A 13965-nucleotide genomic window follows, 5' to 3' on the forward strand; every position below is an offset into this window, starting at 1 on the left:
AAGAAAGAGAAGTAGATTTTACAAGTTTAGAGAGAGGTTTAGAGAGAAAAACACTTGTTCTTAGATTTTTAGAGAGAGAAATTCATGGTTGATGATTGATGATTCTAAGAACATTTTCCTTGATTTCACCAAAGTTTGTAAGGATTTCTTTTACTTTAATGCAATCTTTAGCTTTTGATTTCAATTGTTTGTTGATTGTTCAAGTTTGTTGATTAGTTGATTGAATTTGTTTGATTGAAATGATGATGATGAATTTGTTGATTAGCTTAGTTTTAATTTTGATTTCTTCCATGGATTGTGAGTAGTTTACTTGCTAGGGATGTGGTGAAGCATGTTTGAGTGATGGATCATAGCTAATTGGGAGTTTTTGATTGATTTAGCATTGTGATTAAATTAGTTGATTGATTTTGTGCATGTGTGTGATTAGTTAAAGAATAGCTAACTTTAATTGTCATACTAGATTGCATTGTGTGCCTACATTGATACGGACCATTGATTTGTAGCTCACATTTATCGATCGAGCTTGGTTTGTGACGTTCCTAGTAGAGTCTTTCGTAGTTAGCGCTACTTAGACCTCTAGGAGATAGCTTGGTGAGCTCTTTTGATTGCATTGTCTATATTCCCTCGCAATACTTGAATTAATCAATCTCCAACCCGTTTAGCGTGTGTCCATTGTAAGAATATGTGGATCCCAAATCCCTAGTGTCTTGATATATTGATTTACTTTGTGATTTACTTTGTTGTTAGTTGAACTTAGATAACCTACACTACCTTTTACGCTTCGAAATAGCTTGACTTTGGCAATAGCCAACTTCCCCCCATTCCTAGTGGTTCGACCCGAAGTTGCCCTATTACTAGGTGTAGGTTTGGTTACAAATTTAGTTTGATTGGAGGAATTTTAGTTTCAACGACCTAGAATCCACCTCTCGGTCAAAATGGTGCCGTTGCCGGGGAATGGCGAAGTTGTTTTCTATTGTTGTCGAGTCTATTTCATTTTATTTCAAAAATACAAAAAGATTTTTCTCTTTTAGGCTACACTTGTAGCTGTGCTACTAATTGTTTCTTTGAGATTGTATGCATAGGACAAGAGGAAGGACTTTAGTACCTTTTGATCTGGAGATTGAGAGGACAATTGCAAGGGTAAGAGTTGCTAGACGTTCTTTGAGTTCTAGCTCTTCAAGTGAAGAAGAACCACAACAAGAAGAACAAGCAAGCATGGGAGAAAATCCAAGGGTTGCTTTGAAGGAGTTGGGAACTCCCGGTGCCTATAGATTTGAGAGGGGTATTGCTCCACCTACAACACCGGCAAATGACTTTGAAATACGGCCGACAATGATCACTTTGATAGAGAGGCGACAATTTATTGGGGCCAAGCATGAAAAGTATTGCAACACTATCAAAGTGAATGGAATCTCCCACTAAATCATCTCAAGGAGTTCGAAAAGTATTGCAACACTATCAAAGTGAGTGGAATCTCCTAAGAATTCATCCGCCTCAAGATTTTTCCCTTTTCCCTCATAGGGCGTGCCTTGAAATGGCTAGACAAGGAGGTCAAGCCGAATTCTCTAAGGACATGGGACGAAGTGACCAAGGAATTTCTATCCCATTTCTATCCACAAAAGAAAACGGCGGAGGCTAGAGCTTTGATTCAAGGTTTCAAGCAAAATCCTAGTGAAAGCCTCTACGAAGCATGGGAGAGGTACAAGGAGTATCAAAGAGAATGTCCTCACCATGGAATTCCTACTTACCAAATTATTCAAATCTTCTATGGTGGCCTTAGTCCTCAAGGAAAGTCATGTCTAGATGGAGGAGCCGGAGGTCCCATTATGAATAAAACGGAAGAGGAAGTGGTAGACATAATTGAAGACGTAGTGAGGTACTATAGGGATTGGCAAGATGGAGAGAGAGAGAGTCTACAAGCAAAAGTGGCTCAACGGTCTACTCGGTTGATCATCTCAATGCAATCAATAATTTGTCTTCCCAAATCTCAAACTTGGGGAAGGAGATGACATTAATCAAGGCTAAGCTAGAGAGTGCTTCTTCTATTGCGCCGAGTCTTCCCTCCCACATTAAGGGGAGAGGTACTTCTTCTAACTCTACTCATCCTTTTACTTCAAGTAATATGCCAAGTGGATGTGTCTTTTGTGATGTTTGTGGGTCATATGACCATGGCTCTTCTAGTTGTCCACATGCTTTTGAGAATTGTGATGATGTTGAAAATAATAATTGTGAGCAAGTGAATTTTCTTTCCAACAATAACAATGGACAAAGATTTGAAGGTCCAAGGAATTTTGGGACTAGGAATGCTCACCAACAAGGGAGTTTTGATAACTACAACAATGGTGGTTATAGGAACAAAGGAAATCAAGGTTTCCGAGGTAACCATAACAATCAAGGTTATAGTAATCAAAACCAAGGTCAATGGTATGGAAATCAAGGCCAATCTCATGGCTTTGGTGGCCAACACCAAAATTATGGCAACAATCAAGGCCGAGGTAATTGGAACAATCAAAATAGGGGCAATTTTCAAAACAACAATCAAAGGGGACCCCCACCCGGATTTGCTCCAAGACCTCAAGGCAATGGTGATATTTCCTATGCTCAAACCCCATCTTCTAGAACTAACTTAGAGGAGATAATTGAAAATCAAAAAAAATTTTGAACACTTACATGGCGGTGAGTGACAAGAAGTTTAATGAGATGATGACACACAACAAGATGCTTTACACCCAAATCACTCAACTAGCCAATACCTTGAAAGAGTGTGCTAGCACTTCTTCATTACCTTCTCAAGGATCTAATCCTAAGAAACCTGTTTATTATATTACCACAAGGAGTGGGAGAGTGCTTGAAGAGAGAGTTTCTAGGATGAGTGAGGAGGATGAGAAGAGGAGTGACTCAAGTGAGGAAAATGAGAACAAGGTGTCAAAGAGTGTGAGCAAAGAGGAAGTTCAAGAGAATAAGAAGAGTGTTGAGTCTAGCGAGATGAGTGAGAGTTCTAATGAGGAGACAAAAGAGAAAGAGAGGAAGCAAGATGAGGATTTCAAACCGAAACTTCCATACCCCCAAAAGTTTAATTGGTATAATTGGATGAACAATTCGGGAAATTTATCGAGATGCTTAGGAAAATTCATCTTTCTATTCCTTTCACCGATGTTTTGGGGCAAATGCCTAACTATTCTAAATTTCATAAGGAAATCTTGAGCGGTAAGAGAGATTGCAATGTAGTTGAACTGGTGATTTTGGGGGAGTGTTGTAGTGCCTTTATCCATAATGACTTACCCCAAAAGATGAAAGACCTCGGAAATTTCTCCATTCCTTGCAATATTAATGGGAAATTGTTTCAAAATGCCCTTTGTGATCTTGGTGCTAGTGTTAGTGTAGGCGTCGTTTGAAGTGCGCCTACGTTAAGCATGTGCGAATATGCTTAGAACTCATAGGAAGTGGGAATTGACGTATACGATTAGGGACAAATAAAGTAGGGATCTAAAAGGCAACCACGATAAAGGGACAACGATAGGAAACAACGATTGACCCGTGAAGGTTACACCCCATTCATAATCCATGAGATTACTAACTCCATATGGTTCGGAACCACGAAAGGAGGATCGGGGATGATGGTATGAAGTGACTCATGGAGTCACATTCGTCCGTATTGGCTTCTACTCGATTCTTATAGTGAAAAGTGATTCATGCGATCTCAAAGGCATGCAAACAAAAATTCAATTTGCTCCAAACTATTATTAAGCTAAATTGGTTGAATATTAATGCAACACATAATTCTAAAATATTAGTAATCACTTTAATTAATAAAAAGATTAAAAAGGAACCTAAACCGGTCGTCCAAATCATCTTATTAGTCGTGATTTTCAATTACATATTCCCTTTAACATGCAATATGGTGATCAATAAATATATAATAGAATCAACATTAATATTGAAAGCAATTTAACAATAAATTGTCAGTCAAATTAAATATAAATTAACCTAATCATCATACTAGCAATATAAAAATAAAATAAGTAATTAAATTAATTAATTACTCAAATTTCGCTCCTTTAAATTGCTACATCATGAATAAATTGTTAGTAACTTCAATAAAAATATAATCAAATTGAAATTAAATTAAATTAAATAAAATTAAAAGTAGAGTTGATTTGGTCCAAACCCTTAGTTAATTATACCTTTCAAGCCTTGGTTTAAGGACGGAACCTCGGGCTAAGTATGGACTCTTGGAGTGCTTAACGAAGGAATAATGTAAATAGGAATATAGGTTTATGGTTTAGAATATGAGAGAGAAGAGAATGATTTTTGGTGTAGAAGAGAGGAAGAGAGAATGATTTTGTGCCCCGAATTGTAGAAAGGAGGGGGGTATTTATCGAGAATGAGTAGAGGGAACACACGGAACCCTAAAAAGATAAAAACCCTAAAAAAGATTGCAGCGACACGACAAAATATGCTGTGACACGGTACACTTTAGTGTGACGCGGGGTACTTTGGGGTGACGCGGGAAATATTTGATTTATTGAGGATAAAACGCGTGAAATCTGACACACGGGGAAAACACGGGAATTTCCCGTGTCACGGCATGAGCACAGTGACACGGTAAAATATACCGTGACGCGGCAAGATTTCCCGTGGCGCGGCATCTATTTCCGTGACACGGTGGAAAACACGAAAAAAACACGAAAAAAGCACCGTGACACGTTGAAAATTACCGTGTCACGGCACTAGGCACCGTGCCACGTCAGATTTTGCCGTGACACGGCGTTTTTACATTGTGCGCGGTAATTCCAGTTTTTTACTCGTTTTTAAAACTACGATAACTTTTTATCCATAACTCGGAATAAGGCATATAATATATCATTGGAAAGCTTCTCAAGTCTTAATTCCAATCCAATTAGAATCAGGTCAAAATAATTTGTAGATTTTAAGATATGGTCATTTTAGTGAAAGGGTGTCGGTTTTGGGTCGAGTTTAGTATTTTGCTCATATGTTCTTTGTTTTAAATCGGAATTGGACTTATGATATATTTTTGGAAATCTTATTTCAAGGCCTATCCAAAAAAATAATAATTGGATCAAAATTATAAGGCCACAAAATAGTTTCTCTCGGTTTTGTGATGTGGACACGAAGAGAGGAAAACAAGTTATGATTTAGGGAAATGAGCTAGGAAATGGATTGGTTTATGAAATGTATTGAATGAAAACATGGATTTAATCACTCTAAATATTAAATACTCAACTCGACCAATAATGGCGGTGAAAGGTTGTTCATCATCAGGTTTGGTTTTGGGGAGACATTTTTAGGTGTCTACAGTTAGCATCATGCCTTACTCCATTTTCAAGAAACTTAAGTTAGGTGAACTCCCTCCAACCAACATGACCCTTCAATTGACCGACCTTTCTATTAAGTTCCTAATGGGTAGAATTGAGGATGTGCCCCTCAAGATAGGAGAGTTCACTATTCCCGTTGATTTCATTGTGCTAGAGATTGCGGAAGATGGCAACATTCCTATCATTCTAGGGAGACCATTCTTAGCAACTTCGGGTGCTTTGGTAGATGTGAAAGGTGGCATTATTACCTTGTGTGTTGGTAATGATAAGGCAAGTTTTAAGCTCAAGTCGATGCATGAGTCTCTAATGAGTGTCATTTATGGCACTAATAGGGTAGTCTTTTAGGTTATTTCTTTCCCTTTTTGTTGCTTTCTTCTCTTAGTTTTGGTCCTTTTTCCTTTAGTTTCTCCTTTTTCCTCTTTTCTTTATGATTCTCGTGTTTTTATCGTGTTTTCCTTTATTTTGATCTTTTTTTCCCTTTTATTTCCTTCCTTTGTTTACTTGTGTAGGTATTGTGAGATTCACCTTGGCAAAGGATACAATTCGGGACCTCAATGATTAAGCAAGGAAGAAGCATTTGGCTAGAGAGGGCTTAGAGAGGCCTTGGAGAGGCCTCCAAGATATTTCCAGCAGGCCGCGGGCGCGGGCCATCTTGCCGCGGGCGTGGGCCCAAAATGCTCAAAAATGTCAAAATGAGGCAGGAACTTGCCGCGGTTGCCCCGAGGGCTTCCCGCGGGCGCGGGCAAAATGGAGAGGCCTCTCCACTCGGAGAGACCGCGGCCCCTGATCAGCCTTTGGGAGCAGGGGATCGTCCCGCGGGCGAGGGCCATCTTCCCGCGGGCGCGGGTCCCTGATGCCGCGGGCGCGGGTGCTGCCCAGATAGCCCGCGGAGGTTTCCGTACCCATTTCTCCGCGGGCGCGGGTCTATCGGGAGAGGGCGCGGGAGCTGCCGTTTTCTTCTTAGCTTATAAATAGAATTGTATTTCCTTTTTGAATCCAACTTTTTGAGAATATATCATTAGCTTAGTTTTAGAGAGAGAATCTAGAGAGAAGTTAGAGAGAAGTTCTTGGTTTTGGATTTGTAACTCAACATTTGATCAATCAAGTTTGGATTTCTTCATTTTCAATCATCAATTTTAGTGAGAATCTCTTCCTTCTTTCATCTCTTACTTACTTGCTATTTGATTTTTGCTTGATGCTTGCTTTTCTTGGATTTGAGTTTGATATTATTAAATACTTTGATTTCTATTAGATTTTGATATAGAATGATGATCAATGAAATTTCTAGTTATTTATTTTTGAATTTCACCATGGTTAGTGAGTAGATTAGTTGCTAGGGAAAGGGGGAAGCATGTTTGATTAATGGAATTGCTAGTTGATGCTCTTTGATTGGTTGATTTGTTGCAATTAAATTGGTTGACATAGTTTTGCATGAGATTGATTAGATTAGGATTGATCACCCTATAAGATTAATCTAGATTGCATTGCAACTCTTAATGACATGACCAATTGATTTGAAGGTTGCTCTAATTGATTGAGTTTGCTTGTGATTCTTCTTGGTTTGCCTTTCATAGTGACCACTAGATTGGCCTATAGGAGATAGCATTTGAACTCTCTTGATTGCTACTATTGTTTGTCCATTGCAATACTTGAATTAATTGATTGAGCTTTAAACTAGCATTATCATTGATCTTGCATGTGGAACCCATATCCCTAGTGTTTCGACCCTTGATTACTTGTTAAATTTGATCTCGTTCACTTTAGTACCAACCATAATCTCATTTTCGACTTCGAGGTAGCTTGACTTAGACTTTAGTTTTCATCATTGCATTCCCTTGGGATCGACCCTTAACTTGCCCTATATTCATATAAGGTTGGTTAGGTGTTTACAAATTTAGCTTGGCTTGGGGAAAGGGTAGATAACGACATGCATTTTCCTCTTGTCAGTCTCTATCCTATGTGCAAGAAATTATGTGCATAAACTCATTGCCTTTGAATGCTAATGATTCCATGTTTGTGTCTTCTACTAACGAATGCTTGTAGCTTGTGATGATGTTCCTAAAAGTATTGAAAGCAAGGTTGTTAGTGAAGAAGACAAGGATCCCTCGAAGCTTGAGAATGAGTTTGAAATGCCTTCTTGGTTTGAGCTTTCTTTGAAGGATGACGAGAATAGTTTTTCAAGTGGTGAACATGAGGATCTCAAAGATCCAAGGAAGAAGAAATCAAGGAAGAAAAAGAGAGTTTCTAAGAAATATGAGAGGAAGTTGAAGCCTAAAAAGTTTGATCCGGTTTCTATGATTCAAGATGACATGGTTCATGATGTGGATTTTCACAAGCTTTGCAATGATTTTACCCTCTCCACCACTTTGGACAAGGTTGTGTTCTTTGACCCTCCATGATCTGGAAGAAGGATCGAGCTAAGGACCTTAAGCAGGCGCTTCCCGGGAGGCACCCCGGTTTTCTAACCCTTTTCTTATGATTTTCTATTTTTCTTAATTTTCTTTCTTTTGTTTTTCTTTTCTTTCACTTGTTTTCTATTTGGATTGATAGGTCAAATTCATTGGATATGGATAATTTCAAGCGAGTACGAGCAAGGGAAAGGTGTTTTGTGTTTTTGATGAGAATATACTCGATTTTATCGAATTTTGAGGTTAAAGGGTAAGTTAATGTAGTGAGGTGAGTTAGGGAAAGTTGTGCTAAAATTTGAAATAAATTTGAACTTAGTGGGTTCATTGTGGTGCTCTCATTATTTTCGGATGTTGAACCCAATGTCAACATGTTTTGAAACTGCCATATTTTGTGGGTTCAATAATCCCAGGATGATATTGGACAATGAGCCCATAGTAGAACGCACCGAGCAAAAATTTTAAGAGGAGCCAAGTCAGGCGCGGGCACACCTAATAGGGGCGCGACCGTGGGCGATAATGGCTCGGGCGCGCAGCCAGGTCGTGCGGCCGTGCACCAGGTCGGGCCGAGTCCCTTATATTCTTTCTTTCTCCTTTCTTTCCCTCATTTCCCCTTCACCCTTAACCTTGCACGCACGGTTTGCCTTTCTCACTCTAAGCAACGAAACCCTAGACTTGTTCATCAAAATTTTCATCATCAAATCACCAAAAATCCATCAAAAATCATCGAATTCCTTCTACAAATTCATCCTTAACAACAAAAATCATACTACTTTCTTTAATTATCAACCTCCAATCTCTCTCCTCTATTGAAGACCAAATTTGGGGTTTTTCTACTTGGTGGGAATTGGTGGCTTGTTCTTGATCAATCTTGCTTCAAGTGTGGTATAATCTTCTTCTTTGACTCTATTTTACATAATTATATCATATTGTTGCAAGATTTTGATTGTTTATGATTGTGAATAGTAGTATTATGTATTTGGATGAACTTAGTGATTGAATGTGAAATTTGGGATGGTTATTTGTGTTGTTGATGATTTTTTTTTCTTAACATTGTGTTGTTGTATGTTTGTGAAGCAAATTTGGTTCATTTGGTGGTGATTGTGAGAAGTTAGAAATTTGGATTTTTGGTAGTAAGGTGTTACTTGTGTGATTGGTGTTATTGATTAAGGAGTTGTGATTTTGGTGTTTGGAAGTGTTTTGTGGTGTTATTGTGGTGTTTGTGGAGTTAATTAATTGGATTTTGAATTGGTTAATTTGGAGGAAACATAATGTCAAAGTTTGTTCAAGCCCTTTCCTCTAAAAGGCGAAAAACCAACATCACCATTGAAGAACCTTCTTCAAACCCATCTACTTCCCAACCACAAAAACCTACACCTATTCCCAAAACAAAAATCAAGGACCCAATACAAAAAGATCGATATGCCAAGCTCAAAAGAACCGATCCTTTAAGCCCTCTCGTCACTACTTTCAACCGGACATGATCAAATTGGGGATTGATGAGGATTTAAGGGAGTTGTTCGGAAATCTTCACATGATCACCTTTGTGAACACATGTTACCGTATTTACTTTGAGCCAACTTTGGAGTTTTTGGCTTTGGTTTCATGTGAGGCGGTACAAGGTGGCAACTACCGGGTCCATTTTCAGCTCTTCAACATTCACCATAATCTTTCTCTCGTCGAGTTTAATGCGGCGCTTGATCTTAATCCGGGGGCGGATATCTTGGACCCCGAGTTCTTCTTCGATGAATATGACCAAAATTCTTGGTGGGATGATATTTCGGGGGAAGGTGACTTTGTTACTCGGTATGCCGCGATAAGAAAAGTTTTCCAACCGTGTCTTCGAGTTCTTCATAGGCTTTTGGGATATTCGATAATCCCAAAGCAAGAATTGGGTAAAATGAGTCAATTAGAGCTCCAAATTCTATGGTTGGCTACTAGGGAGGAGTACCGAGGTCGTTTGAACTTAGGGTTCATGTTTTTGAGATATTGCAAGGGGTTGCAATCTAGGGAGTCCAGAGAGATCCCTTGTGGTAGCATGGTTACAAGGCTCGTGACCAACCTTCATCTTGGCCACTATTTGCCCTCTTGTACTCCGGTGGGTAGTCCAAGCACCCTCTACCTCGACATTGCACAATTGAAGCAAGTGCAATTTTTGGCTAAGAATGATGATGATGAGGTGTTTGATTGGCTTAGGGAGAATAAACATTGGTGCTATCTCCCTAACCCCTACTTGACTTCTATCCACAGTGAGGATGTGCCTAATGTATGGCATGTGCCCTTAAGTAATCGCCTTCCCCATGATGATGATGAGGAAATAGGAGAAGAAGAAAATGAAGAGGAAGAAGAAGTAGCTCCACAGCAACAACAACAACAATTTCAACAACAACATCATCAACAACAACAACAACAACAACAACAACAACGACAACCATAACAACAACGTCAAGAGCAACAACAACACAAATTTGCTAAACCCAATATGGATGCTCTAAGTGCGCAAATGAAGGGGACGCAAATTCGTTTAGAATGCATGTACGACCAAGATTTTGAGGCAATATATAATCAAATGTGAGGCATTTCGGAGATGCAACAAGGTATGTTTCTCCATCAACAACATTTATATGATGGAAGTGTTAACCGTGGGGAGATCTCCTCCGCGGTTAACTACCCTTACTTTCCACCCTAACTTGGTCCTATTCCATCAAGTGGGTATCCTTATTGGCAAGGACCCCCAGGGTCCAACACCGAGACTCGCTCATTCCATCAAGTGGGTATCCTTATTGGAAATTGCCTTGTCTACTTCTTGCCTTGATGATTGATAATTGCATGCCTTGGTCTCTTCTTGATGGTGTTTGATTGTTGTTTCTATGAGCTTTTCATGTCTATTCTTTTTCTTTCGATGATGTTGTTGTTGTGTTTATTTCTATGATTATGATGCTTGTTGTTTGCTCCCGTGAATCCAAAGCCCTAATATCCAAAACCCGTGAATCCAAATCCCTTTAATCCAAATCTTGTAGTTTAGGTGATTAGTTACTAGTTTAGTGTATAGTTCCTTTAGTTTTCTTTGCTTATTCTTACTTTTTAGTAGTTTAACTTGATTTTTGCTTTGTAGTTTCTTTTTGTTTAATTTTGCTTTCTTTTATTTTGTTTTGAAGTTACTAACCGTTTTCTTTGTTTATAGCTCTATTTTCTATTTTTCTTCTCACTTGGCTTTGATGATGATGCTATTGATTTTTGGAGCTTAATGAAGGTGGATGTTCTTTCGCCTCATTTTTATTAGCATTGCTTGGAAGCCTGGTGAGATCCTTCTTATTTTCTTTCTTTACTTTTCTTGGATGCATAGATTAGGATTAGATTTAGGAGAAGTTGAACGGTTCGAGGATGTATGCCTGTAAAACCTTAGAGTGTTTGGGGTCATTGACGTTGTTGTCGAATGACCACTTATTTGACGATTGGGAATTACGTGTTATACTTGCATCTTTGTTCCTTTCTTTATTTTCCTACTATTCCTTTATCTTTGTTTTCCTATTTTCTTTGTTTTTCTTTACTTTTCTTTTCTTTTCTTTCCTTCTTTTTCTTTTTGTTTTTAGTTTGTATAAAGTTTTTGAGGCCTTATTTTTCTTTTTGTTGTCTTTCTTGTGAATTGGATTATATACCAACGGACTTTTGCTTTTGAATGAACATCTTCCTAATTGGTAGTGGTATGCACGGTTTGAGAATATGCTTGGTTGATTCTAGGATGGCGTATGCTAAGGTATCATGTATAAAAACTAGGGGGATTATGAAACCCGATTCTACTTGTTTGTGGCATGCTTGGTAGTTGCTTCCTATGGCCGATTTGACACCTATAGTGAGTTTATGCTACATCCATGTGAGGTTTACAATTTTTCAAGCCTTCTACACTTACTTGCATGAGCGGCATGGATCCTTGACTATTGCGGACCTAATCTAGAATCTTGACTCATAATTCTCAAACACAAGACCGAACCATCTAGGGAGGACTAAGGCATCTTTTTGGGGTGGTAATTTTTCTTTTCTAGGATAGTCTTCATTATTTTTAGTCCTTGGGTTTACATTTGCCTACTTGCTAACCATTTGAGCCTTTTCCCTTCTTTTCAAGCCACATCTTTAGAACTTTGAGCCTTTTGTTTTATTTTTGTTCCATTTTTAGCTTTTGTGAAGCAATTGATCATGTTACTGGAGATTGTGGTATATGAGTTTGGATATTGGTTCTTATTTGTAAGCAAGCTTGTGTTATGTATATCTTGTGAATAATGGCAAGTGAATAAATGAAAAAGCCGTCCATAGTTAAAAGAGGTGAGGACAATGAATAAGTGATAACGTGGAAACAAAAGAAAAATATGAGAAAAAACAAAGCACATTCAAACGCTTTGAGAAAATTGAAAAAATTGAAAAATTGAGAAAATGCAAAAATATTTTGATGTTAATCTTTTCTCCCTTTTCAAGCATTGAGGACAATGCTTCCTTTAAGCTTCGGGGAGAAGCGTTTACGCTTTTTGTATATATGATTGTGATTATAGCTTTGAATAAGCTTGGGGGTGTTAGTTTGTTTTTGTTTGGTGATTACTTGGTTATGAGGAGAAGGTTTGATCACCCTTTTGCTTCACTAATTAGGAATACCACCAAATTCTAAATTTTAAGCCTACCCTTTCCCTTTTGCCTTACGTTACAACCTTTGGGAAAGTCCTTTTGACCTAAAGGTTGAGTCACTTATCGGGGGAGGGAATTATGAGTTAAAGCCTAAGGAGAGGGGATGCAAAGTCAAGACGTCGAGTAGCCTAAAAAATGTTCTTTTCCGGTTCCTTTGAGGAGCTATTGAGATGCTCACTAGAGGGAGATTTGAGACTATAGGGAGAACGCGGTATGATCGAATGGGATGAAGGTGGATTGTGATTACTAGTTCTCTACGCTTAGCATATTCTATGTTTCAATCAACCTCGGATATCTTGGAACGAGCATACCCCTATTTGCTTAATAAAGTTGTTTATTCATTTGAAGTGTTGTCATTTTGAAAAGTCCAATTCGTAAAGGTTTTGATTTTACTTTACTTTTGATTTCTTTTACTTTTGTGATTTGCCTCATGTTTGTTTGTTGAGATTTATGGGTTAATCTCTTAGGAAACTCTTACGAGAGCATCACTCGTCCTCTAGAGCGATTTAGAGGTTTAAATGGCTTGTCTTTAGTTGCTAAAATTAACCATGATTCCTACGAAAGTGAGTCTTAGTGTATATTCTCATCTCATCTCATGTCTTTCTTTTTCATTTTTGAATAAGTCTTTCATCCTTTTACTTGCTTGCTTTGTTTTGCTCGAGGACGAGCAAAAGTTTAGCTTGGGGGAATTTGATGAGTGTCATTTGTGGCACTCATTTTTTCTCTTTTAGGGAGATTTTAGATTTCTTTTATAGCTCTTTTCATCCCTTTTTCCTTAGTTTTGCTCTTTATTTCTTTAGTTTGCACTTTCCTTAGTTGATTTTCCATTTTCATGCATTTCTTGGTTTATTTTGTCTTTTTCCTTTTTATATGTTTGTTTTCTTTCATTTTTAGGTTAAGATCGTTGTCCAAGGTTTCCCGAGGTTTCTTCCCGAGTTTTGCATTGATTAGGATGCCTAGTGTCTTCCATTTGAAGCTCAAGTTTGGAGATGTGCAAGTTCCAAGTAACCTTAGGCCGTGCATTCAAGCCGTGGGGGCACCAATTCTGGTGTTGTACCCACCATCATGGTGTTTTAGGATCTGCCATGCTCCGTGTTCATCAAGCATACCAAGTGGAGCGCACGAGGAGCGTCAAGATGAAGGGGAAGGAGGCTACCCTGTTCCCAGGCACGGGCACGCACGATGATGGTGCGGCCTGGTGGCACGGGCGCGCGTGGCCTTGGCCCGGCTGCGCCTGTTGCTCCCCTTGTTCCGTACCCATTTTTACGCGGCCGCAAATCCTCTTGAAGAAGGTCGCGCCTGTACGGGTCTATTTTGGACGATGTAACTAGTTTCTCTTTGTTAGTTTTACTATATATAGATTTTTCTTCTATTTTTAGATAGAGATTTTTAGAGAGATTTTTCATGAGAGAATTCATTTTTTTAAGAAAGAGAAGTAGATTGTAGAAGTTTAGAGAGAAAAACACTTGTTCTTAGATTTTTAGAGAGAGAAATTCATGGTTGATGATTCTAAGAACATTTTCCTTGATTTGACCAAAGTTTGTAAGGAT

General features: G+C 38.5%; 1 non-coding gene across 1 annotated transcript; it reads right to left on the reverse strand.

The window, feature by feature from the left end:
- Positions 1-1632: 1632 nt before the first annotated feature.
- On the reverse strand, positions 1633-1738 carry LOC145590479 (small nucleolar RNA R71). Its single transcript, XR_014102071.1, has one exon. It is a non-coding gene; the product is annotated as a small nucleolar RNA R71 (small nucleolar RNA).
- Between the last annotated feature and the right edge of the window lie 12227 nt (positions 1739-13965).

This window comes from Chenopodium album, chromosome 17 (genome assembly GCF_948465745.1).
Source record: "Chenopodium album chromosome 17, dcCheAlbu1.1, whole genome shotgun sequence".
Taxonomy (NCBI): Eukaryota; Viridiplantae; Streptophyta; class Magnoliopsida; order Caryophyllales; family Amaranthaceae; genus Chenopodium; species Chenopodium album.